The 25,903-nt window shown below is 42.1% G+C and overlaps 1 protein-coding gene across 4 annotated transcripts in view; it reads right to left on the reverse strand.

Annotated features, from left to right (window-relative positions):
• Positions 1-25,903, reverse strand: part of COBLL1 (cordon-bleu WH2 repeat protein like 1) — a 483,290-nt gene that overhangs the window by 288,343 nt on the left and 169,044 nt on the right. The gene's annotated exons all lie outside the window — the stretch shown is intronic.

Below are 25,903 nucleotides of genomic sequence, written 5' to 3' on the forward strand. Positions count from 1 at the left end.
CCTCAGAACTGCGCTTACCATGGGCCAGAATTAAGCCTGCAACATCAGGATCATAGTCCCTATATCCTGTATACGTGTGAAAGGAATGCTCCAAACGCAACTGTGTCTGGGTTTACCCCAATGAATGGAACCCTCTGCAAAGAAATTAAGTTGGACTTAGGGCTCACTGACAGTGAAATCCAACAATTTGAAGAGGTCCGCTGATGTCCAGAGGTGGTCTATGGCACAAACCTTTCGGGTGCCAATTTACAGTACCGCATTATGGATCTGTGGCAGCATTATCTGCAGTAAAGGTAAAATGTGTATCTATATGTTCATGCTGTTCAAACTTGTATTTATGGTTCATTGATAAAAAGCCTTTATTATTAGAGTGAGTATTCCAAGGAAATGCCATAAGCCCGTTTTGCACTACCAACAGCAGTTCCAGTACAAACATGTGTACACGTCTGCAAAGTTTAATAATATGAGACTACGTATAATGTTCCTAGAATAATCCCTGATTCGGTACTAATACCTGCAGAAGTACAAAAGCAAAATTGATGTTTATTTAATTTAAAAACTAAGGGCCTGATAAGGAGCTTGGCGGATGGGAAGACCCGTCCACCGAACGTCCGACGCAAAGGTAGCCGCCACACTGGCTACCTCCCTGCATGGCCCATTACGAGTTTCCCGCTAGGCTGACAGTTTCCACCCATCAGTCTAGTGGGAAACTGGCGGCAGAATTGTCTCCAGCTCAAAATCGAGCTGGCAGCAATGCTGTCGCCTGCATGGTGCACCAGCACCCTCACAGTGTTCACTGTCTGCACAGCAGACAGTGCACATTGCAAGGGTGCTGGGCAGTGGGCCCCTGCACTGCCCATGCTAAGTGCATGGGAAGTGCAGGACCCCCACACAATTAGAACAAAAATATTGGTTAAAAGCAAAAATAGGTTTTGGTCTTCAAAAGCTTACATTGCCATAGTAGTCCTTGGCATGGGGAGAAACTACTTTGCGTGCCGATATGCTCCTTGTGAATGAGTAAAATGCCATCACTCACACTGAAGCCAGCGGATAGATAGATAGCTATTTAATAAAAACATTAGACCTAATTAGGGGTCCAGCTCTTGAAGAAAGTCACGAAAGTGCACCCATGGCATATGTCCTGTCCTTGCATTAGTGCAGATTTACAACTTTCATAAATTAAAAAGAATTTACAGATGTGGGCCTGTTACTCCTAGAAAATGTTGATGACAGGTAGTTGCGCTTTTTATAATTTCATAGCATGACATCAGTTGAGCTCAAGCAGACTAGGGTTCTGGCCCTGACATGGGCAGCAGAATTGTATCATCAGTGGACGTAAATCTCTGGGTGGGAGTGGAAGACTGTACCAGAGTTCATACAAGCTGAGTATCTCGTCCCAAGGAAACACACGGCACATGGAGGGACGCATCTTCAGTAACCCGACGGGAGGCCCCTGCAGTTCAGTGGGTCCCAGAGAGAGCCAGAAATATACTTAAAATTTGCATTATCGGCTCTTTGAAAGCCTTAATCTGCTGTGGGGTCTATGATGGTCTGGGGATCTTGGGGCTCCTCGAGACCAACTGAGCAATCAGTTCAATGGCCAGTGAAAAAGTACGACTTACATCTTGACATAATGTGCCTGATGTTTGGAGTCAGAGTGGTGCGTGGACTTTGACTTACTGAAGATTTCATGCAGATAGTGATGCAGTCAGGGGAATGGCCCTGTGACTGGGCCCACATCTATGACTTGCAGTTGGAGTGGGACCTGCATGAAGAACACAACTTCTTGAGTTAAGCAACTTACAACTTCATCTCACAGCTTTGAATTGCCTGCATTAGGGTGCGTTTATCACATTACTTTGACTTATGTCCAGAGCCCAGACACCAAATGCATATCTCATGTGGGTCCATGACAAACATTTGCTTCCTGCAGTCTTGGCACAGCTTGAATTCTGTTAAGCTTGGTTGGGACATTGTTCCCTCACACAATGTGCAGTCATTTTAGGAAGGCCAACAAAGTGGAAGCAAAGCTTCAGACGTGTGTCGGAAGGCACTGAAAGAGAGGAACAGAAGTCAGCTGACAGCAATGATGCTAATATGTGGTTTCATTACGTTGCTTCCAGGTCAGTATGGAGTCAGCACAGAGTTGCAAGATGCCACTTACTGGAATACAGAAGCACTGCTAGCAAATCAGCCAGATCCAGTGTGGCACGTGTGGGATAATCTAAGGTGGGAAATCTGCAGATAGACGTATCCATCAGAAGTAGCTCTCTTTCCAATTGCAATGCCAAGGGGTTTTCTTCAGACTTATTTTCTCACACAAAATCACCAGAATCGTACTCAACTTTCTCAATTAACATGTCAAATGCTATATCTTTGCCAAGGCACTACACAAGGATGCTCAGAAGCCTCCCGGCAGACCCATTATAGCAGCACAAGAAGGATTATTTGAAAATGTGTCAAGATACATAGATTGTTTATAATGACCACTGGTACAAAAGCTTCCCTCTTATTTAAAGGATAGAACAGATTTTTTTAGAAGAGTGTTTGACATCAGTTGGGAAGAAAATATGGTCCTAATGGCACTTGATGTAGCTACATTGTACATCAGGGTAGTAAGGGTGAGAGGTGCTGCACATCTGGAAAGTAAAGTACAGTACAGTTGTCGAGTGTAAGTACAGTAAGAGTCTGGTGCCAAATGGTCAAGTGCCTTACTACCCAGTAGGCCCAAACTTGAGTACAAATGTACACAGTAACAACAATTGCAATGTGGCCACAGCACACAGATACAAATAGTCCAATAGCGTTGCAAGGATATGTATCCCTGGTAGAACGGTTAAAGTTGGAAAAAGAATATGTGAAGATCCCAAACTTGTTGGAGAAAATGTCTTTAATTAAAGGCACAGTCTGCCTCAAGATTGCGCGTTCTTCAAAATACAGCCAACACGTGTTTCATCACTCAGGTGACTTCATCAAGGCTAGGCCGTCTGGCCAGCTAGACAATCTTGGAAAGCCTGTGGTAAGGCAAGGGAGTAGAGCTCTTGCAATGCAGAAGGTTAATTTGAGGTAGTAACTTCAGAGCATCGGGTGCTTAAGGTCTGTGTGATGACCAAGTATAGTGAGGAAGGCCCTGATAAGCCTAATATCAAGGAACCTAGGGCGTAGAGCCGAAGAGCCGAAGCAGTCATGCGTTCGTTTGGTGGCAAATAATCAACATCAGCATAAGGCATGCAGATGGACTGAGGGCCACAAAACACTTTTTGAGATCAAGACCTTGTATGTTTCATAAGCATAGTAAAATGATGGAGTGGTGTCTCAAGCACATTATCTTCTTCTTTAATGGTGAATTTTATGAACAACAACAGGGGACTGCGATGGGCACCTGCTTTGACCCCAGCTATGCAAATCTGCACATGGGCTAGTGGGAGGAGCAAGTGCTCAATGGCTCTCCTCTTGATGTTTGGAACACACATTATCCTATGTCTGTGCTTCATAGATGACATTTCTGTGCATTGGAAAGGTGACAAAAGGAGTGCTCAACAATTTGTGAAAGAAATAAATCAAAATGATTTGAATTTGAGTTTTAGAAGCAACAAAAGTGAGAAAGAGATCGAGTTTTTGGATGTAAAAATCAAGGTGGTAGATAAGAGGTTGGAGACCACCTTATACGGAAACCCTAGTACTGGAAATAGCATCTTGCATACTAGTAGTTTTTATCCTACTCCACTGAAGGAGAGTATCCCTTTTGGCAAACTCCTTAGAGCAAGAAAATTATGTAGTGACAACATAGACTTCAAAGAAGTACAACAAGATATGGTTCAGAGACTAAAGAATAGGGGCTATAAGGAGGAAAGTCTGAATAAGGTAGCTGGTAGAAACCAGGGAATCTGTTTTATTTGATGAAAAAAAGAAATGTGGTAAGAAGACAACACAGATTCACCATGACGTATAACACAGTACATATGGAGGTAAGAGCAATTTTGGGAAGGCACTGGCATCTATTGAGAAGTGATCCAGTATTAGGTACAGAGCTCAAGAGATATCCTCAGATGAGGTACAGAAGAAGTAACTCTTTAAGAGATAAAGTGGTGAGAAGTTATATCAGGAGCAACAAGAATAGTTGGTTAAAATCGAGTGGTGGATTTAAGAAATGTGCCAAATGTAAGGCCTGTAGAAATGGAGAAAGAATTACTGAATAAAAGAAAGAGGAGGTAGAACTATCCATAAAATCAAAGTCAGTTTACTTGCAAAAGTGAATTTGTAGTTTATATACTAAAATGCAGCAGTCCCAAGATCTATGTCGGAAAAACTACACTACAGGCACACAAGAGGATTCTACAACATTTGAGGGCTATAAAAATGGGGATGCAACATACCTAGTTGCCAGACACTATACAGAAGAACATGGAGGTGATGCGAGGGATCTAAAATATAGTGTCATTGATGGTATAGTGGCAGATAATAGAGGCGGTAATAGAGATAAAGAATATTAGAGTCTAGATACACACTTGCCCTAGACAGTAAATAACAGAATCTTTTAAACTGTGGGGAAGACCTATACGTGCACCTGTAAGAAATCCTAAGGATTTTGCCCGTTTAAATACAGGGAAAATCAGAAACTCTCATAACTGTAAATATACAGATGGAATAAGGTTCTGTTTAAGTATTTATGGATTTTAATGGTTTTTAATTTTAGTTTATGATATAGAACTGGGGGAAGGCAATCCAGCATGCAAGTGGAGCAAAGGAGACTATTATATTTGTGTTTATCGGCATGGTAGATCTGAAAGGAAAGTATTCCTCATGTTGAATTATATTAGAGGTATCTGACCCTATTGAAATGTCAAAAGATATTTGTTTGGGGAATATGTAGATTCAGTTACTTGGCTCTATGCTTTAGGCATTAATGAATGCTACAGCTCATACTGGGTATGTATGTAAATACTTGTATATGTAACTTGTTATTATGAAAAATTAATGTGAAGACAGAGTATAAAAATAATAATGAGAAAGGGAAATTTATATAAACAGTGGATCGCCATTGTGAAGATAGAGAGTATAAAAAGATCTAGAGTATAAAAATAATAACGAGAAAGGGAAATTTATATGAACAGTGGATTGCGATTATTTTGCAATGAAGTTCTGCAGCATATTGTGTGTAATTTTATTATTTTGAGGAAGTGGTTTCAAAAGCACTAGCAAAGGGAGTTTTGTAATATTTTCTTCATGTTTAGAATGACAAGCGCAACAAGAGCACGTAGGTGATGGATTTATATACAAGTAAGATGGTGGAACAAAAAGGTTGAAAAAGGCGTTCTCGCGCTCTGGTGTTTCCATCGTATTAGAATAAATATTAACTTCACACACACACCGAGTGCATGGAGTCCTTTTTTAGAAATAAGAAGAGATCTTTGTTTATATTAGGCTGCACCGATCCCATCACGTATCTCCCAAGTGTCGAGGTCAATTGAGTCCAAAGCGCTCGTATTTAGTTGATAAATTTATTTATTTAGCTTATATAGGTAATTCAGAGTCCCGAATGAGATGTCTGTCAGCGCGTTTCGGCAAAACGCCTTCTACTGGACAGCATATATACACACACACATATATATATATATATACACACATACACACATATATATTATTATAATATATACATATATATATTCTATACATATCTAAACAATACCCTTTGAAGTTTACAGTGAAATATATTATTCAAAGAAAGAAGAAGAGAACGCTGGGTAGTTCCCAAGTTTAGGTGGAGAGCAGCTCCTGTTTAGAGCACCCTACAACACCAGCGACACTCAAGCTGCTCACCTCAAATGTCAATTTTTGTAGCAAAGTTTTTAAGCATAGGATTAGGACAGTGCCATCCACGCAGAGCTAGAAAGGGACAAATGTTTTTCCCAATTCTACAGCAAAGTCTTTAAGCATAGTATTAGCATAGTACCATCCACACTGAGATGTAAAATGATAAAAAAAAACGTTTACCACTCCAGGCACAGTATTACAGCATTGGATAAGTCAAATACCATCAAACCGAACCTGGAGTAAATAAAAGAAACCCTTGGCACGTGCTTTGCTTTGATTATAGCCCTTCAGAGAGGTTTAGCTTTGTCCAGGAGCACCCAGTATAAGTCAAAACAATACCTTTTCAGGCTTAGAGTGCCTAATCCTATGTTTAAAAACAGAGTGTTGGAGTGTCGCTGGTGTTGTAGAGTGCTCCATACTCGAGCTGCTTTGGTAGTTGGTAGTTATAGTTAGGACCTAGTTTCCATAGAAAAAGCTATTTTGACTTGCCAATATCTTTGGCTGCACATGGGGAATCTTCATGAAATTTTCCCAAAAAACATGCCCCCTAGAGTCTTGTGCATGGAAAGTTTCGGGATGATCCGTGAAGTTGATGCCGAGAAAAAAAAGTGGGGGGGGGGGCAAAAAATGTGTGTTTCCCATGTTAATTCCCATAGACTCTTTAGAAACGTCTGCACCCCGAACCGCTGGATGAAATTACACCAAATTTGGCAAATATGTAGCTTTTGGTCCACAGATCACACTTACTTTCATTTGGTGTAAATCCACTTGGTAGTTTGAGATATTAAAGGAAATCCAACCTTGAATATCTGGGCAGAGCCTAAGCACAAACCTCATGGTGAGATCTGATTGTCTGTCAGCACTTCAACGAGAAAGGGGTGGCAGTCATCTTGGAACCAATATACGTGACAGCACCGATTTCAATGCATTGTAGTGAATGCAGGTTTTGAGGGGCACAAAAGGAGAAAATATAAAGTATGATAACAGATTTTAATTACAATATAAATCATTTGTTGCTAAGGTGATTTTACCCTGAGAAAAAGTCTTCTGCTGGGATTTCCAGAATCATGTTTGAGAGAAAAAAATTTTTTCATGATTTTCACACAGAGGTTATGGAAGGTGCTCCAGAAGCTAAAATGAGAGCATATTTTCTGTAAATTCATACTATCTTTTTCAGCCATATGAGAATGAAATCTGACATTCTCATTAAAACTTGTACTTCAACAGGCGCAGCCTATTTAGTTGATTCCCTTGTGTTCTACTGAAGCCTTCCAGTGTGTTCTAAAGAACAACTAGAGTGCTAACAGTCTTACTTACGACTAACGTGTGGCACACCTGAAGTCATCTTGATTGAATCAAACTAGTAAAGCTTAAAACATTAAATCTAGAAAGCAACAAAATAAGGGGATTCATTTGGTCTTAGAAATGATGGTTAGTGCTGTAGAAAGAAAAACCCGGAAACCTTTTTAGTGAGTTCTCAAATATCTTTCTCTTCTATTTCTTTAAAACATTCCGACACTTGAAAGCATTTTCTACTGAGGATACTGCAGTAAAGGAGGATATTAGGGAGCTTCATAACAAAGAAGTTTCCCAAGATGGCCACCAGAGAAAAAAGGAGCCTAAATGTAGCACAATTATCACCCAAATGTACCCCACGTATAACCCAATGACAGGCCCAATGGCAGAAGTATGCAAAACACTTTTTTTCTTTTTTTTTGTAGTTTTATATACTGCAGACGTGACCCAAAGGCCCTGGAATGCTTCACATGGGAATCAGTTACATTACACAAGAAAATATTGTTTTTGGGCTTTAGGCATGGGGAGATTAAGTGATGTGCCCAGAATCACAGGATGTCGAGCTGATGCTGAAACTCAAAACTAGTTTCCCAGTTGCGAAGTCTGCAGCTCTAATCGTAACACCACTTTCTCTCCCCTAAGTGCAACATATAATCAAGTGATCAACTGGATAAAAACACATCAAGATAACAAATAATTTAAAAGTGCTTTGTCACTAATTGAGAACTCAGACAATATGTCCTCATTTTAGTTTTTTAGAGCACTAACCATAATTTCTACGGGAATAAGACCTTCTCATTTTTATAATTTCTAAAGGAAATGCTTTAGTATTACAGTTTTGATTACACCAAGATGATATCAGGCATGCCGCACTTTGGTAACAAATATAGAATATTAGCAATCTAGTTTTTTATTGTATTGTAATAGTATTCATATAGCGCTTACTACCCCTGACGAGGCATTGAATCGCTTTTCAGAGAGTAGCACGCTACTCCGGAACCCAAAAGGAATTAGTAGTGGATTAGTATAGGGAAATATGAGTACAGTTTTAGTAGTATTATGAGTTAATTTGAGCCGCGGATATGTGAGTTTGTTAGTTGGATTGACTGGAGAAACGGAGGGGTAGAGGAGGGAAGAATCCAGAAGTGTTAATTGAGAGTTTATAGTAATAGGATGTAGGCTTGGGATGAGTAAAGGGGGATGGAGGAGGGAAGAGTCTGTGGAAAGGGTTAGTGAGATAACAGTAGCAGGAGGGGTTTTGGATGAGTTAAATGTGAGATAAATGAGGGAGAATTTAGTAGGGTTGTTTGGGAGATCATGGTAGTAAACGAGGTTTGGGTGAGTTAGATGTGGAAGAGGAGGGAAGAGATTAGGTAGGGTTATTTAGGAGATGAAAGTAGTAGAATTGATTTGGGATGAGTCAGAGTGGGAATGAAGGATAGATTGATAGAGACATGACATATGGTGATGGGTAGACAAAGTAAAGCTTACAAGAGAGTAAAAATATAATATTTTTTTATTTATCATTTTATTTATATATATATATATATATATATATATATTTTATCATTATTTTAAATTTATTCTTTATTATTAATATATATTTTTTTAGATTTATTTATAATTTGAATTTTATTTATAGATTTCATTTTATTAAAACTGTTTCCTCTAGAACAGAAGGACTAGAGTAATAAATAAATAAATAGATATGTAAACACACAGTAAGGGAATATATGTCCAAGGAATATAATAATGGGTATAGTATGAGAATAAATGTAGTATTGTATAAACACAGACTTTCAAGATTTGTAATATTTGAAGTTAATTAATAAGTGTACTTTTCTGACTTTTTTTATCCTTACTCAATTTTTGAATAGCCAAATGTCTATGATAATAAACATTTGATCAGTGTGATATAAAATAAGAGCAGGGATTCATAAGTATCTAATATAACAACTTATCTAGGAGCTATGCAATGACCTATGGACATGTTAAGCATAGAATAACATACACATATACATATATACACACACACACACACACACACACATTAATACACACACATATTTGTACATACATATACATATTTAAACTGAGTAAATATACGTTAAACAGGTTTAAAGAGTATGTGTGTAATTTATTGGTATGCCATAGTAGCAATACATATTTCCTAAAGAACTATACATATCTAGAATATACACATAATCAATTAAAAAATATTTATCAACACAGGCATTTGCAGTCCATAGCTGTTTGAATATGGTGGTTTGAAGGAAAGAGCCAACTCTTGAGTAGTCTTCTGAAGACAAGATCGTTATCTGTTGATCTTATATTTGGGGGTAATTAATTCCATAGTTTGGCTGCTTGAACAGAGAAGGATGAACCACCTATAGTCTTTTTCTTGTATGGTGGTGTTCTAAGGCGGGGTGCCAATCTTGAGCAGAGGTTTCTTTGTTAAATGTATTTGGTTATTTTGTTTCTGATAAAAAGTGGTCCTGTTCATGTATAGCTTTGTGGGTGATACAAAGCAGCTTGAAGGTGCATCTTCTGGCAACAGGTAACCAGTGTAGTGCTCTCAAGGCAGGGGAGATGTGGGCTTGTGGCTTTACATATAATAGTAGCCTGTCTGCGGAGTTCTGAATACATTGTAGTTTTTTCATAAGAGATAAAGATGATCCATGGTAGAGGCCATTGGCATAATCCAGTTTGGATAGTACAAGCGAGATAGTAGCCTGCACCTTGTGGAAATCCGAGGTGGGGGAAGATGCGTCGCAGAGTCTTCAAGGTGATGAAGCTTGTTCGTGCTAATTTGTCCACTTGGGCATTCATTGTTAACTTGGAGTCCATGGTGATTCCAAGGTTTTGAACTTCTTTGGATTATTGATGAGGTGGTCCGAGATAGTGAGGCCAGGCGTACAGTGAGTCATAATTTTTCCATTCACCACATATGAGTATTTCTGTTTTGGAGGCATTTAGTTTGAGATGGCTCCAAGTCATCCACTGATCAACAGCTCTGAGGCAACTGAAGATTAGTGAGTTTTCAATGTTTTTGGGGCATTCTAATTTAAGTAGTATTTGTGTGTCATCTGCATAGTTGTAGCATGTGAGATGAAAATCATTAATCAGTTCTGGTAATGATATCATGTAGATGTTGAAAAGCAGAGGTGAGATGATTGATCCTTGGGGGACCCCTGATTTTGTGAGGTAGGTTTGGACGAGAAGGGGGGAGAATAAATGATATTAGTTCTTTTTTGAAGGTAGGATGTAATCCAGTTGAGAACAGTCCGTTCTATACTGGCTTCGTGGAGTCTTTGAATTAGGGTGTCATGGTGAACCGTATCAAAGACAGCCGAGAGATCCAAGAGAAGTAGTGCAGCAACTCCATTGCGGTCAACAGTGTTTTTAAGATCATCCCAGATTGCTATGAGTGCTGGTTCAGTGCCTCTTCCTGGGTAGAATCCAGTTTGGTAGTCTGAAATTATAGAATTGTCTTCAATGAATTGTGACATCTGGGCGAATGCTGCTCTTTCTATCAGTTTGCCCAGGAAAGGTCCATTTGTGATTGGTCTGTAGTTGTTGGGGACCTGCGGGTCTAGGTTATTTCTTTAATAACAGTCAAATGTTTACAGAACAGAAAAAGTTCCTGTAGTTAAAGAGTTGTTGATGATTCTTCTAACGTGTGGCAGCAGAAATAGATAAAAGAATGCTCTTGAAGATGTGTGGTGGGCATGGGTCAGAAGGGCAACCGGAAGGTCTGCTTGCTTTGACCAAATCCATAAATTCACCTTGTGATATTTGTTTGAAGGACTGTATAGGCTGGGTTGGTTTATTCTTAGAGGGTATTTAAGGAAAGGGGTTGGTGCTGATGGTTTTCTTCTGTTTTAAATAAGAGTCCAATGTATCTGCCTTGGTTTTGTAATGAGCTGCCAGTTTGTGAAATCTTGAGTAGTGGGGTGACTTCCTTCCATGTTTGTAGGTTTAAAAAAATTATTGAGAATTTTATAAAAATCTTTGGTTGCAGATTTAGCATTTTGAATTCTGAGTAGTACCTTTTTTAGCTTTTTTGATTGATGATTTGTATATTCTGTTAAGTTTGTGTATCAGCAGTTTTTCTTGACTGTTTGTTTTGAGCCAGGTCCGCTGCAATTTTCTGATTTGTTGCTTTATCTTTTTAAGTGGTATTAGGATATCAAAAGCTTCCTGTAGCCACTCAAAGTTTTGGAACAGAATTAATTGTATCTAGGTCTGTGTCGGCTGTTAGTTGTGTTTCTAAGTCATCAAACTTGAGTTTGCTCCAAGGTTGAGGTGCATGTATGTAAGTAGTTGTGGGGTGTGTTGATTTGTGGTGTTTTATGTTGGAAAGTTATCAAATGGTGGCCTGACCATGTGATTGGCATGATGCTATGAACGGTAACTAGTTCAGGCTTAGCAAAAATGACATCTAGGTTGTGTCCAGCGATGTGTGTGGGACTGTGTACAATCAGATGTAGGTTCAATGTGACTAGGCCAGTGGTGATAGTTTTTGGATGGGGCATGATGGGGTTTGTCAGACCAAATGTTTAGGTCCCCAAGAATGCATAGGTTTGAGTATAATGTAATAAGGTTTGAGACTGTATCTAGAAAAGCATCTAGGAATGTTGAGTTGTTAGGTGGAGGTCTGTAAAGGAGGAGAAAGTTACAGGAGGAAGTTGGAGTAGGGTGGCATCTGGTGAGTAGGGCTTCACAACCTTGAATGGCAATGTTGTCTGTTTTAGTGAGATTTATTGCCTGTTTGAATATAATAGCTAGTCCACCACCTCTCTTGCCAATACGGTTTTGTGTGATGGTTTGATAGTCCGGAGGAAGGGCTTCATGCAACACTGGGGCCATGTCATCTCCCAACCATGATTCTGTTAAGAACAGTAAGTCAGGTTGTGTGTCCGTGAGCAGGTCGTAGATGTGGTGCTTGCTTTTTGAGAGTGACCGAGCATTTATGCGCTGGTAGTTTAGAAACAGTGTATTAGTGGCAGTGTTGTTTTGTTTAGGAGAAGGGTGAGCAGTATATTTTGAGCTTGTAGCAAGTGTGTTGTTAGTTGTGATAACAGTGTGAGGGTCATAATAGTCTTGTTTTTTAATATAGTCTTTTTCTTTCAGAAGTTTTAGAAGGCATTTTGTTGGTTCTGTGTGTATCGGTGGTGGACTTGGTGGCTGAGAGAGACGTAAAGAGTGTACTGTTTTTTGTAGGATAGCCTTATTATGTAATAGACAAGGGGATGAGAAGTTGTTAAGAGTGGCATGTTGTTTTTCTTGTTTGTGTCTGTTTAGTGTAGGAGGAGTATGGGTTAGGGGTGGTGAAGGAGCATGTGGATCATGATGTAAGGCTCTAAATTGTGCAATGGATGAGAGGCAGGAGAATGAATGTTTCTGTGTTGGGGTGCTTGTGGTAGATGTTTCTGAAGAGTGAGAATGTAGGGGTAAAGACTGGCAGGATTTGTATTCTTTGTGTAGTCATGAGGGTGGGAGTGGGTGTGACGATAAGTATAATGAAAGTTTGTGTTGATTTGGTGTGCTGATGTGTGTGGTCTGTATTGATTTTGTGGAATAGTGAGAGGGGATATTGGTGTAGTGGTTTCCTGTGAGGGATTTGTATGTGAGTTAATGCTGGTGAGTGGAATTAGAGTATTATAGGGGGTGTTGATGTGTTTTGGAGATGAATGTATGAAGTGTGTGAGAGGGGTGGATGTGGGTCAGGGGAGTTTGTATTAGTTGTGATGACTGGAAGAGGTAATATGTGTGGCGGAGTGGAGTGTGAAGATTGTATGGTTGTGTGTAATTGGTGAAGAGAGTGGAAGGGCGTTTGTAGATGGTGTGTTAGAAGGCTGGGGTTTGGAATTGTCATGATGAAAGGGGGACTGTGTGGGGCAAATGGAGGATAGTGTTATTGGTTTGTATGAACAGGGGGGAGTGTGTATCTGGATGGCTGAAAGTAATGTATAATTTGGTTTTGAGTTGTGTGGGCGATGACAGGTTGCGTTAGTGAGAGTGGACAGAGTAGTTTTTGCTGTGAGAATTAAGGTGTTTTACTGTTGTAGTGGATATGTGTATAGGTCTTGTATATGGGGTATCGAGTTGGATAATGAGACATTGCAATCTGTATGAGATCAGTTTGTGATGCAGGAGTTGGATGTTTTTGCGGATAATATGTTTGCATGTTGATGGATGTCTAGGGAGTATGTCCCTTTTCTGATAAATGGAAAATTGGGCAGCATTTCTGGCCCTAGTCCCTACCAGTCCCGAACAGCCCCAAACAGGCAGCTGCCCTTGTCCTCTCTGCCCTTAGCTGAGACGCCCGGGCTGAGACGCCCTGAACCCTAGGCTTAAATAGCCCTACTGGCCAATGGAAACCTAGTCCTACCCCTAACCAATCAGATTTGTAACCCTAAATCTCTCAACCAATGGGAGACCCACCCCTAATTATCAATCATACCCCTAATTCAGAGAACCAATCACAAGCCCAACCCCTAGAACTGGGAACCAATCAGAATCTCAACCATACTACCAATCACCGGCCCAACCCTAAAAACCAGGAACCAATCAGAATCTCAACCCTACTACAATCACAAGCCTAACCCTACAACCAGGAACCAATCAGAATCTCAACCCTGCTACCAATCACAAACCCAACTCTAATCCCTAAGCCAATAGAAAGACCAGCCCCCAACAACCTATCACAACGCCATATGCAACAACCAATAAAAACTTATATAAGGGCCAAGTACCCTGTGGGAAGGGAGGAGGAGGAAGCTGCTGTTCTATTCAGAATCTCCTTGGATACAGACAGGCTTAATCCACACTTCCAAGCTGCAGAGTCTACTTTCCAGGTAAGGGAGTGATTGTAAAAAACACAAAACACTGAAATACTGCTTGTCGCGCACTCTGAAAAGTGGCTTTTTTAAGGCATATTCAGGGGATGAAGACAGTTTCTAAACACAATTTAAATCACAGAAACAGATTAAGCAGTCTCCTAAACACACCCTGGAGAGTCACTGAGATGTATGTAGCATTTTTACTTAGAAAAGGGGGGGGGGGGCTTTATGCAGTCTTGTGCCACAAACTAGGAGGGAAATTTCAAACAGTCACGGCTAAAAAAACAGCACTTTTAGAGGCCAAGCTGCCTGAAACACAGAGTCTACAATAAACAGGCACAGGTAGCAGTAAAAAACATGTTTAAACAAATAATAAGATTTCCCAGAAAAATCTGAGGCTCCTTACCTAGGTCTCTTAGGAATCCTTGATCACTGGGCTGTATTAGGGCACAGAGAAAATGCTGGGCTCACAAAATGGAGGTGCAGCAAGACAGATGTCAGGGGCACGGACTCAAATAATTGAGGGCAGAGAGGAGGGTGCACAGTCAACAAGTTGACCACACTGGGCAGGCAGGAGGGTCTGGGGCAAAATAACAGACCACTGAGGACAGAAAGAAGATACAGTGGCAGTGCAACCATACATGCCTACAGACCTGATTCAGGGAGGAGACTTCAGATGTTTGTAAGCCCAAAAGGGATTTATTTTGTATATCTACAGCCTAAAATCTCCTGTTTTTCAATGTAAGTCAATGTTGGCAAGTATGGTACACTGGATTACTGAGGGCAGGAGTAATGGGGTAGGGAAATTGACTTGGGTAACAGAGGGCAGGAGGGAGATGGGCAGGGGCACCAAATTGGCCTTAGATGGCAGGCATCAGGGGATGCAGCAGCACAATATGTCACACAAGGCATGCAGGACGGCAGTGCAGCACACCGGACCATGGAAAGCAACAGGGAGGGGACAGGGCAATGCACATAGACACCAGAGAACTGAGAGGAAAGAGGCAAGGGCAGCAAGCTGACCATACCAGACAGACAGGAGGGACATCTGAAGCATCACAGACCATTAATGGCAGGAGGGCGGGGGCAGGGGCATGACAAAGGATGTGACAAGGCGGGAGGGAGGCGAAAAAGGCCTGAACATGGAAAAAGGAGGGCGGGGCAAAGCTGGAGAAACAAGATGACCATGGAGGGCAGATGGGATGGGCACTGGAAGCACAACACACCATGGAAGGCGAAAGCAAGGCTATAATGGCATACACACAGATAACAAAAGGAACGTGGGAGGGGGTCAGGGGCAGCAAGGTGACCAAACACGGCAAGTGGGACGTGCTGTGGCAGCACAGAAGACCATGCATGGCAAGCGGGAGGGTTAGAGGTAGCACAATTGCCAAGGTGGACAAGAGTGACAGGGGCATGCACAAAGAACCATGGAAAACAGAAGGGATGGGTAGGGGTTGGCCACTGGCAAGAGAAGGAAGGAAAGGAGCTTCATAACAGACCATGCAAGGTAGGCAGGAGGAGCAGTTGCAGCACAACAGAGCATGAGGGGCAGAAGGAAGTGGCAGCAAAATGGGCCATAGTGGACAGAAGGGAGGGGATGGGGCCATGGAACTCGGACAGGCAGGGTGGATGTGACAGGGACAGGCAGCAGTCATCTGACCATGCTAGGCATGGTGTAGTGAGGGTGGCAGCTCAATAGAACAATCAGAGTAGATAGGAGGGGCAGTGGCAGGTCCATGGAACATAAAGAGCAAAAAAGAGGGAGCAGGGGTAAGCACACAGATAGTGGAGGGGAGGAGAAAGGAGGGGAGGGGCAACAAGCTAAGCACAGAGGCTAAGCAGGAGGGCCATAATGGGGTATAGAATTGGCCAACGGACAGCAGTGGCAGAACAATGGTATAGGGCTGATCTCTTACAGCCCTGTATGGCCACTAACAATGGCCATACAGGGCTGTAATGAGGGAGCAGGGGCAAGGACTTAAAGAATGGATGGCAGGGGGATCGGGGGGGCAGGAGCAACAAGCTTGAGTGAGGGCAGCACTATGTCAGGCCAGGCCCTGCATCCACACCCCTCCCCCCCCCAAACATGCATTACAATGGGCATTTTACTTAACATAAAAAAACTAGAAATTCACTGATTTCTTTTTTTTTTACAGGAATGTTATAGTTAGGAAACAGAATTAAAAAAGAAACCTTATAAATTCACTAAAAAACTGAAGGTTACAGAGATAATTAGGTTCAGATTTTATACACACAAAAATCATAGACACTCAGCTGTTAGAGTTATTTCAATAACTATAACTCATGCCCTAAGATAATTTTATGTCAAGCACGGAGGCTCTTATTATGCTTCTCTAACTTGCTTTAATCGGAATAGCAGCAGTCAAGAACTACAACTCCCAACAGGCTTGAAACACATAAAGCCAATGGGAGAGAAAAACGTAATCGATAAAGCACCAATCAGAATAGCAGGAGGTACGTAATCACTAAGCTTGACTCCGACCAGCCCTCTTTCTTGCTGCTCATAGTCAAGATAAGTGACGTCTTTTTACATTCCTCCTTTACACGCTATTTAATTGTTTATTTCGTTGCTTTGTACTGTACTAATGTGGCGCTTGCTGTGTTCCCTATTGTTACACATTTCTATTCTCTGTTAAGGTACTTAGCGCTTCCGCGCTTTTGTTTAGGGCTTCCTTATTGCCCCGTCTATATTTCGCGCTCGCGCGCGCCTGAGGCAGCTTTTGCTGCCTCAGAGATTCTAACGGTCGCACTCCGCTCGAGCCGCTTCCGTTTTATCTGCCCATGCTGTGAGAAGTCGCTGCGCTCGTCAGCGAAGCGTTTCTCACCTCCCTTTTTGGTGTGCCGCTCCTTTGGTTACTGCGCGTCTGGGGAATCCTTTCAGGATACGGCCAATTAAACTTCTTGAGTTTCCAGGACTGCTCCGACACTCGGCCACGCCTCTGGGGGCGTGTTTGGAGGCCGTGCATTCCCTGGCTGTGGATTAACTCTTTCAGCTCGGGTTTGCTTTATATTTTACAGACTTGTTTTTGATTTCTACAATTTATTAGCATGGAATGACAAGAGTCTTTTACTAATTTGTCAGACAATAAAGAAATTGGAGCCTTTATTAATGAGGCTGTGGTTAAGGCTGTTTCAGCCACAATGAATAAAATGTCTAAAAACATTGAAAATTCTGTACAAAATATTGTTTACAAATCCTTTATGGCCCAGTCTGCGGGGGATAGCAGAAAAAGGAAACACAAGGATTTGTCTATACAAAAACCATCAGATGGCGCTTTTCTGACTGGTGAAGTTTCTTCTCCCATGACTGAGGATGAGATTCCTCCCAGGCCTCCTTCCCAGGAGGTTGTTATATCACAGATATAAGATACCGATGATGATGTCAGTGACATGGATGATCTGGATGACGATTCAGACTTCTGGGGCTCGCTATCTCAAGCTCCCCCCCCCCCGAAAAAGCCTAAGTTGGAGGTTACTGATCCTTTCTCGGCAAAGATTGTTTTGGATTCGGAGGGTAACCCCATGTTTGACCCGTCATTCCTCCACCACCCTAATTCCACGGAGTGGACCCCTGCGGCACACTTGAGTCAGTATATTGCTTCCAGGTTGAGGCTTCCCCTGGACAAACAAACAAGAGCCAAGTTGAAATCGGAGTGTCCCAGACCTTCCCTTTTCTCCAACATTACTACAACCCCAGTTATTGACCAACCCTTGTTAACTTTTTTCTTAAAATTTGGCAAAGACCCCCGCAAAGGGGTGGACAAAGCCTGGTCAAATTGCCAGGATAAACTCCTTGATGTGGTGGGACCTCTGCCCCGGATTCTTGAACCTGGTGGAGTCAGCAAAAATGGACAATGCTGACATTGATCCTTCCGAGCTTTCTCTGTGGACTCAATGGACATTCTGTCTATTGGGTAATTCCAACGCTGCCATTACCCATGAGAGAAGGAAAGGATTATTACTTAAACTGGATCCTAAGTTATCCAATCTTGCCCCCATGGATCCGGGGGTAAAAGCTGAAGGCCGTCTTTTTGGAGATTCCTTTATTAAGGACCTGGGAAAGTTTGTGTCAACATTTTTGTCCATTGATAAGTCGCAGCAGAACATTAAAAAAGTGTTGAACCAGCGGGTTTTCGCCAGGGCCGGTAAAGGCAGAGGCCGCTTTACAGGCCGGTCCATGCATCCCCAGGGATCCAGAGGCTCTGCTTACTCCAACTATGGATATCAACCTTACAAAGCCCAGTTCTACCTCCAAAGAGGCATAGGGTACAGGGGTCGCGGACAACGTGGTTTCGGATCCATCAGCAACACCCAAGGTAAGCCCTACCTCTGGCCCTCCTCCAGTAGGGAGCCGGCTCCGTTTTTTCATTAAAAAATGGCATTCCTTGACTACCGATCCTTGGGTTCTGAATACTGTCCAGGGTTACCAAATAGAGTTTTATTCAGAACCTCACCAGGTTTATCTTCCTCCTCCTCTAAATTTCTCAACAGAGATGTCTCTTCTTTTATCAGGGGAAGTTCGTTCTCTCCTTTCAAAGCAGGCCATTCAAATGTCGTCTCCGGATCCCTCCGGGTTTCTCAGTTCGCTCTTTCTGGTGCAAAAGAAGAACAAAAAGTTCAGACCAGTCATAAATCTGAAAAACTTCAATCAGTTTCTCGTGTATCGGCATTTCAAAATGGAGACAATTCTTCATTTGAGGGCTATTCTTCTCCCCTTAGATTTTATGGTGTGTTTAGATCTTCAGGATGCGTACCTTTTGGTTCCCATTCATTCAAGTCATGGCAAATATCTTCAATTTCAATGGCTTGGTCAAACTTACCAGTTTTCTTCCCTTCCATTCGGCCTATCTACGGCAGCTTGGTGCTTCACAAAACTGTTGAAACCGGTGACAACGCATCTCAGGTCTTTGGGCATCAGACTTCTGATTTATCTGGACGATATTCTTATCTTACATCAGAACCTCGACACTCTTCAGTCCCATTTACAAGTAACTTGTTCCCTTGTCTCCCAGTTGGGTTTTCTAGTCAACGAAGAAAAGTCGAGCACTATTCCTTCTCAAAGGATAGAATTCCTAGGATTCGAAATAGATTCTTCTTCTTCCACTCTCCATCTTCCTCAAAAGAAAGTACATTCCATCAAATCGGAGATTTTGCGGACTCTACGCAAATCTCACATTTCGCTGAGATCTCTGGCCAGGATTGTGGGCCTCTTGGCCTCTTCAATTCAGGCCATTGTATAATGCCCACTGCATTATCGAGCGCTCCAAAGACTAAAGATTTGTCATCTCAGGAAAGGTCTTGACTATTCGGAGCTGATCTTTCTAGATCAAGAATCCCGCCTAGAACTCCAGTGGTGGATAGACCATTTAGATGCCTGGAACGGCAGAGCTATCTTTCCATCAGCCCCAGATCTTGTGTTAGAGTCCGATGCAAGTCTGACGGGTTGGGGCGCCCGTTGTGGTCCAGTCTCGACTGGCGGTACATGGTCGTTAAGGGAGTCCAAATTGCACATCAATTATTTAGAGATGCTTGCGGGCTCCTATCACCAATCAAGAGCCTGGCAAAAGACAAGGTGCGGTGTACCATCCTCCTCCGGATGGACAATGTTTCGGCTATCCGTTACATAAACCATCTAGGAGGAACCAGATCAAAACCGTTAGCCGACCTAGCAAAAAGCCTTTGGGAATATTGTCTGCGCAACAAGATATCTCTCACTGCGGAGTATCTCCCGGGATTCCTCAATCAAACGGCAGATTGGCACTCTCGCTTCCTCAAGGATTACAGCGATTGGAAACTTCATCCCTCGGTTTTCCAGTCCATCCTCCATAAATGGGGCCCCTTCGGCATAGACCTCTTTGCCTCTCGCCTCAAAGCCCAATTACCTCTCTTTTTAAGCTGGCGTCCGGATCCTTCAGCATTGGCCTCCGATGCCTTTCTTCAAGATTGGTCACAGATGGTCAATTATGCTTTTCCTCCATTTTTAATGATCACCAGGGTTCTGGCCCAAGTCAGGCGTCAGAAGGCGACTGTGGTCCTGGTGGTGCCATTCTGGCAGTCTCAAATCTGATTTCCCCCTCTCTTAGAATTGGCAATCGACTTTCCCATCCTTCTTCCTCTTTTCCCTTCCCTTCTGCTGGATTCCTTAGGGAATCCTCACCCCCTGGTACTCCACAAAACGCTCATCCTGTCGGGCTGGAAGGTGTCAGGCCTTCCTCATCTAGCATCCCAATTTCGGAAGAAGCTGTTGACTTCATCAATAAAGCCTGGGCTCCCGGCACCAGGAAAGCATACTCTTCCGCTTGGTCTCTTTGGTCAAGCTGGTGTTTGGGAAGGGACCTCGATCCAATTTCAACAGATATAAACTATGTGGTTAACTTTTTAGCTGCGCAAGCTAGTGCAGGTACGTCCTATAGGACGATTAACTTGTATAGGTCAGCTATTTCTATGCATCACGCCTATGTCAATGGAAAACCTGTGGGTGAACACCCTCTAATTTGTCGTCTGTTTAAGGGAGTAAAATTTTCCATTCCTCCATTGCCGAAATATTCAAAGTTATGGGATGTTAATGTGGTTTTGAATTTGTTTTTGTCTTGGCTAGATAATTCTGATTTGTCTTTAAAGATGCTTTCAGCAAAACCTAACACGTTACTTTGCTTAGTGTCCATTAAGCGTTTATCGGATGTTAGAGCGCTGGATGTTACTTCTCGACAGTTTGCCCCCACGGGGTATTGTTCTCCATTAACAAATGTACCAAGACTAACTTACGTACAGTCTTTTATCCGTATTTCCCAGATCAACCTAAGTTGTGTGTGGGACTATGTCTCAAATGTTATGAACAACGTACGGCTGGTCTCAGAACGTCCACTTCTCCCCAACTACTCATTTCTTTCCAGAAACCCCATAATCCGGTGTCTTCAGCGACTCTGGCCAGATGGGTTCGTTGGGTGATGTCCTTAGCGGGTATAGATACCTCCGTTTTGGGGGCTCATTCAGTTAGAGGGGCCATGGTTTCCAAGGCTTTCTGGGTTGGGTCGAGGTTAGAGGACATTCTGAGTTCGGCTGACTGGTCCAATGACAATGTTTTTAGGACATTTTATTGTAAGCCAGTTCATACTGCTACGTCAGTAGTGATTAATATGCTTTAAAACAGCATAATAAGAGCCTCCGTGCTTGACATAAAATGTAGATTTTCCTAGTATGTTATGACGGAAAGTCTTAATTTTATTAAAGAAACAGAGGCGAGTATTATCCCACCTCAACAAGGAGATATTGCTGGCTTTGTCTTGTTTTTCCCTCCCTTGCAGCAACCTCCACTCCAGCTCAGTCTTCTACCTAATCGGAGGATGGTTCTGTCTGACACATACGTCTCTACTGGACAACCAGATCCTCCCCGCTGCAGTATCTCTGCTTCCGGCCGGATGTCTCCTTCACTTCGTTTCTGCCTGGACCTGATTCAGGACATTTGTTCATTGACTTTAGCAGTTGCGATAATTTTAACAATTTTTCTGTTATTTTCTCGTACTCACTAGCCTCCTTGCATCAAGAAAGAGGGCTGGTCGCAGTCAAGCTTAGTGATTACATACCTCCTGCTATTCTGATTGGTGCTTTATCGATTACGTATTTCTCTCCCATTGGCTTTATGTGTTTCAAGCCTGTTGGGAGTTGTAGTTCTTGACTGCTGCTATTCCAATTAAAGCAAGTTAGAGAAGCATAATACTCGCCTCCGTGTCTTTAATAAAATTAAGACTTTCCGTCATAACATACTAGGAAAATCTACATTATAACTTGCGCCCTCACCAGGCACAGCAAATTACCCCACATATTCCATCACTCATGACATCTTCTATGACATCATTGGTAATAACACTTGCAGCAAAATTATTGATGAGAAAACTGTGCATGGCAAGGGTGCAAGTTATAGTTACCCTAGGGTACAAGCCCCAATGGTAACCCTGTGTTAGCCAATGGGGCTACTAACTTTTCCCCTGTAAAACAGCAATTTGGAAGTGTTGTTTTTAAAACGTATCAAAAATATTAGTCTTACCTAACAATATACAGCTCTCTGCAATAGGGCTCCATAGACTTTCCTTAGGGGAGACGTACCTATAGGGTTAATAGAAGTGGTGGCTTTCCCATTAGTTTAAATAGCAAAGTCAAACTAGCACTGTAAACACTGCTCTTCCAGTCTGCAGTGGCAGGATGGGAGCCGTTTTGTCATTTGTCACACTCAGGGTGGCACAAACAGTGCTGCAGCCCTTCGTGGACACTCTGCTTTACAAGCCCTCGGTACCATGGGGGCCATATACTTGGAGTTTATAAGTAAAATCAGCTCTTGCCAATTGGGGATAGCTTGTAGTATCTTCCCCAGCCACCAATGACTATGCAGCACACGCAGCTGGTCATCACATCTTTGTCTGCGTGTAAACACTAACAACATTCTAAACCTGCATTCCCTTCACCATGCTCCAAGACTTACATCACAGTTCTACAGAGTCCATCAGGAGCCAAAATGGTTCTGTCATTAAAAACTAAGACAACACTACATCTCCCCCTCGGTTAAATAAACAAATTTTTTTTTTTACAAATATAAACACAATCATAGTTCTTTGATGATCCCTTGTGGCATGCTGATTACTCGTCCTGATTGTGTCTTTGGAAACTGGGCACCGGTAATAGAAGTGCCCATGATCTGCGGTGGCGATGGAGGACCAAAAGCAGTCAGGGGTTTTTCCAGTCTTTCAGAACTAGTCTCTACGTTGACATTAGAATCTGACAACTGGTGAACTACCTGCCAGAAATGCGAGGAATCTTGTGTAATGGCCTTCCCACTTTCCTGGTTACGACATGAATAGCTCAGCATCGAATGGAGCATCAGACACAGGTTTGACTGACTGACAAGCACTTGATCTTCTCTAGTGAAAACAATGTCTTTTGCACTCCGTCGCTTCTCTGCATAGGCCTTAATTTTCCTTTTACCATTCAAGTCATTGCTATGGGTTTCTTCCTCAGTACTTCATCTTCTGTTAGTCCATTGAGGCAACTTGGTTGTCATGGCTCTCCGGAACATCAAAGTTGCAGAGCTTTCACCTGTGGTTGAGTAAGGGGTCGAACAGTAAGCTTGCAGAGTAGAATTCAAGACAGTTTTATGGTTGAGCTTTTCCAATACAGCATGCTGAACAGCTTTCTTCAATGTACTCATGCAACGTTGAACAAGGCCAATGGTCTGTGGCCACGGAGATGTGCTCTTCTGATGCTTCACATTAAGATGATAGAGAAAGTCTCTGAATTCTCCACTGTTGAAAATGGGCCATTGTCAAATTTTGAGACCAGAGGGACACCCCATGTTGCAAAGATTCTATGTAATCTCTTGATGACTCTCTCGAGTGATAGTTGAGAGATAGTCGATCACTGAAAAACAGGAGTGTTTATCAACAATTACCATCATGTGATGACCACTGTCAAGAGGACAAAACAAGTCAACAGCAATTCTTTCTCATACATGCTTTGGCAACTCCGACATGCTTATGGTGACTTGAGTGGTTTTCGGTGACCGGCATTTGCATAGATGACAGGCCTTTAATTCTCTTTCAACTCTCTAAATGAGATAAGGAACCAGACTTTCATGGGCCACTTCAATTATCTGTTGTCGCATATTCTCCGGTAGACCAATTCTTGAACCCCTCAGAATAATGCCTTTTTAAATAACAGACAGTTCATCTTTGACATTTTTAAACTTCTGGTATTCAATGTCACTGGTAAGAAGTCGAGTATGCTGGTTCCAAGACTGATGTGTAATAATGTCTTCTGACTCAACATGTCACTCTCTTGACTTGAGGCAGCAACAATTTGCTCCAACGAAATGGCAGCTGGTATGTTTGATTTAACAAAGAACTTTATGTAGGCTTCAGCCATCTTGGAAGGGGTACCATGACAATGTATAGGCACAGAAGTTGTAGGCAGGGTTTTGATCTTTCCCTGTGCAGTGCACAATTGTGTAGTCCTATTCTTGTAAGAACACATGGAAATGTTCACAAGCCCAAACTCCATCTAACATTTCTTTCTTAGGTTGTGAATAAGCACATTTAGTTTGGAACAAACTTTTGCTTGCATATGCTACAGTATGTCTCCGAGCATTTGGGTGTCCGCTGTGCTGTGCAAGGACTGGGCTAGTTTGAACAAAAACTTCTGTATTCAGCTATGGATTAAAATATGCCATTTCAGAAGGTTCTCAACAGCTTGTTTAATTCCCTTAAAGCTTTGCTCACATTCATGTGACCAATGAATGAAAAATTATTTTTTGTCAAATCTCTCAATGGAGCACTCATGGTGGCAAAGCCTCGTATCTATCTGGAACAGAAACTGGCCATGCCAAGGAATGAACATAACACAGAAACCTCTTGTGGGAGACTGGCAGTTGACAACACTTTCACTTTAGCTGGATCGGGTGTCATACCCCCATCAGAAAAAATATGGCCAAAGAACTTTAGCTTTGTCTTATGGAATTCACATTTCTCAGCATTCAAAGTTAAACCTGCATCAACATGTAAAGAACACACTTGCTTGAGAGCTTTATCATGCTCCTTCTGTGTAGCTCTGAAAATTAATACGTCATCACTATAGTTAAAAGCAGTCATGACAGGCTGTATGATAGGTTGAATAACATCTTTAAAAAAAAGGTCTGCAGCAGATGACACACCAAAACATAGTCTTTTATATCAAAATAGACCAATATGTGTACAAAAGATTGTCGTGTACCTGCAATTCTCCTCAAGTTCCAACTGATATCCGTTATTTAAATCAAGGCGACAGAAGACTTTTGCACCATTTAATTGTGTTATGTTAGTAATGTGCAGACCAGGATGTTCGAATTGCCTTGTTCGTTTGGTGCATATACACACAGATGCATACAGCTCCTTCACTGTCCTTTTTGGGGGCTACCACCTTGGGAGAAACCAATGGCGTTGGACCAGTAGAACGCTTAATGAAATGTTTAAGTAATGATTTGAGCTCTTTTTCAACAGCTTCTTGTAAATGAAATGCAATTCATCTGTGTCTTTGAGCAACAAGATGGACGTCCTCATTATTATGCAATTGTACTTCCATATTCCTAAGTTTGCCTAACACATGAAACAATGAAGGGAACTGACTTACTATTTAGTGATGAGCATTCATGTTATAGTTCACTGAGATCAGTCCCATATCAGTACTTGTACTGAGTAAACAGGCACTTGACGCTGCACCTTGAAGCACGACTGGGAGCTTGCACTTTTGTTTCATCGTCGCTATGAATGAACCTCGAATTTTGAATGGCGTCCATGCAGCCTATGTATATATTTTAGTTTTCAATGGCATCAGTCATTGTAATGGAGATAGCTCGTTATATTTCTCCTCAAATTGCTTTGTTTTCAGGTGTTATTTTGTGCTTTTAACACCTGGCTTATCTCGGTCGTGCAGTGCTTTGATCGCAGCATAATCATGCAATTTGCTGTCGCTATTTGCTTCACTTTCAAAACTTTGATGTATCCTTCTTCAGCATTATTGTTCAGTGTAAAGTATAACTTTAGGTTGTGTAGAAACATGGTACTCCTCTTTATGGCCTCAACAGCAGGTTCTTAGCCAATAATGTGTAGACTGCTCAGTGAAGCTTTCATTATTTTCAAGTGCTCCACACCAGCTGGAGTTGCGCTTAGAATCCACATACGCCAAACTTTGATTTCTCACTTCGAAAGACGCACCCAAGGCACGCACGAGCAGTTTGCTAAGAGAACAGTAAACTCTGGGAGAGCACTGTCAATCTTCAGGTTACTAATCCCCTATCTTGTTGCCAGTTGTAACAGCTTGACCAGCCTGGGTACCCGCCAAATGTCTATGCACATGCAAAGCTGGGTATAACATGTCTATTTGTCTGCGTGTAACCGCGAACT

The sequence above is a fragment of the Pleurodeles waltl genome, chromosome 3_1 (genome assembly GCF_031143425.1).
Source record: "Pleurodeles waltl isolate 20211129_DDA chromosome 3_1, aPleWal1.hap1.20221129, whole genome shotgun sequence".
NCBI lineage: Eukaryota > Metazoa > Chordata > Amphibia > Caudata > Salamandridae > Pleurodeles > Pleurodeles waltl.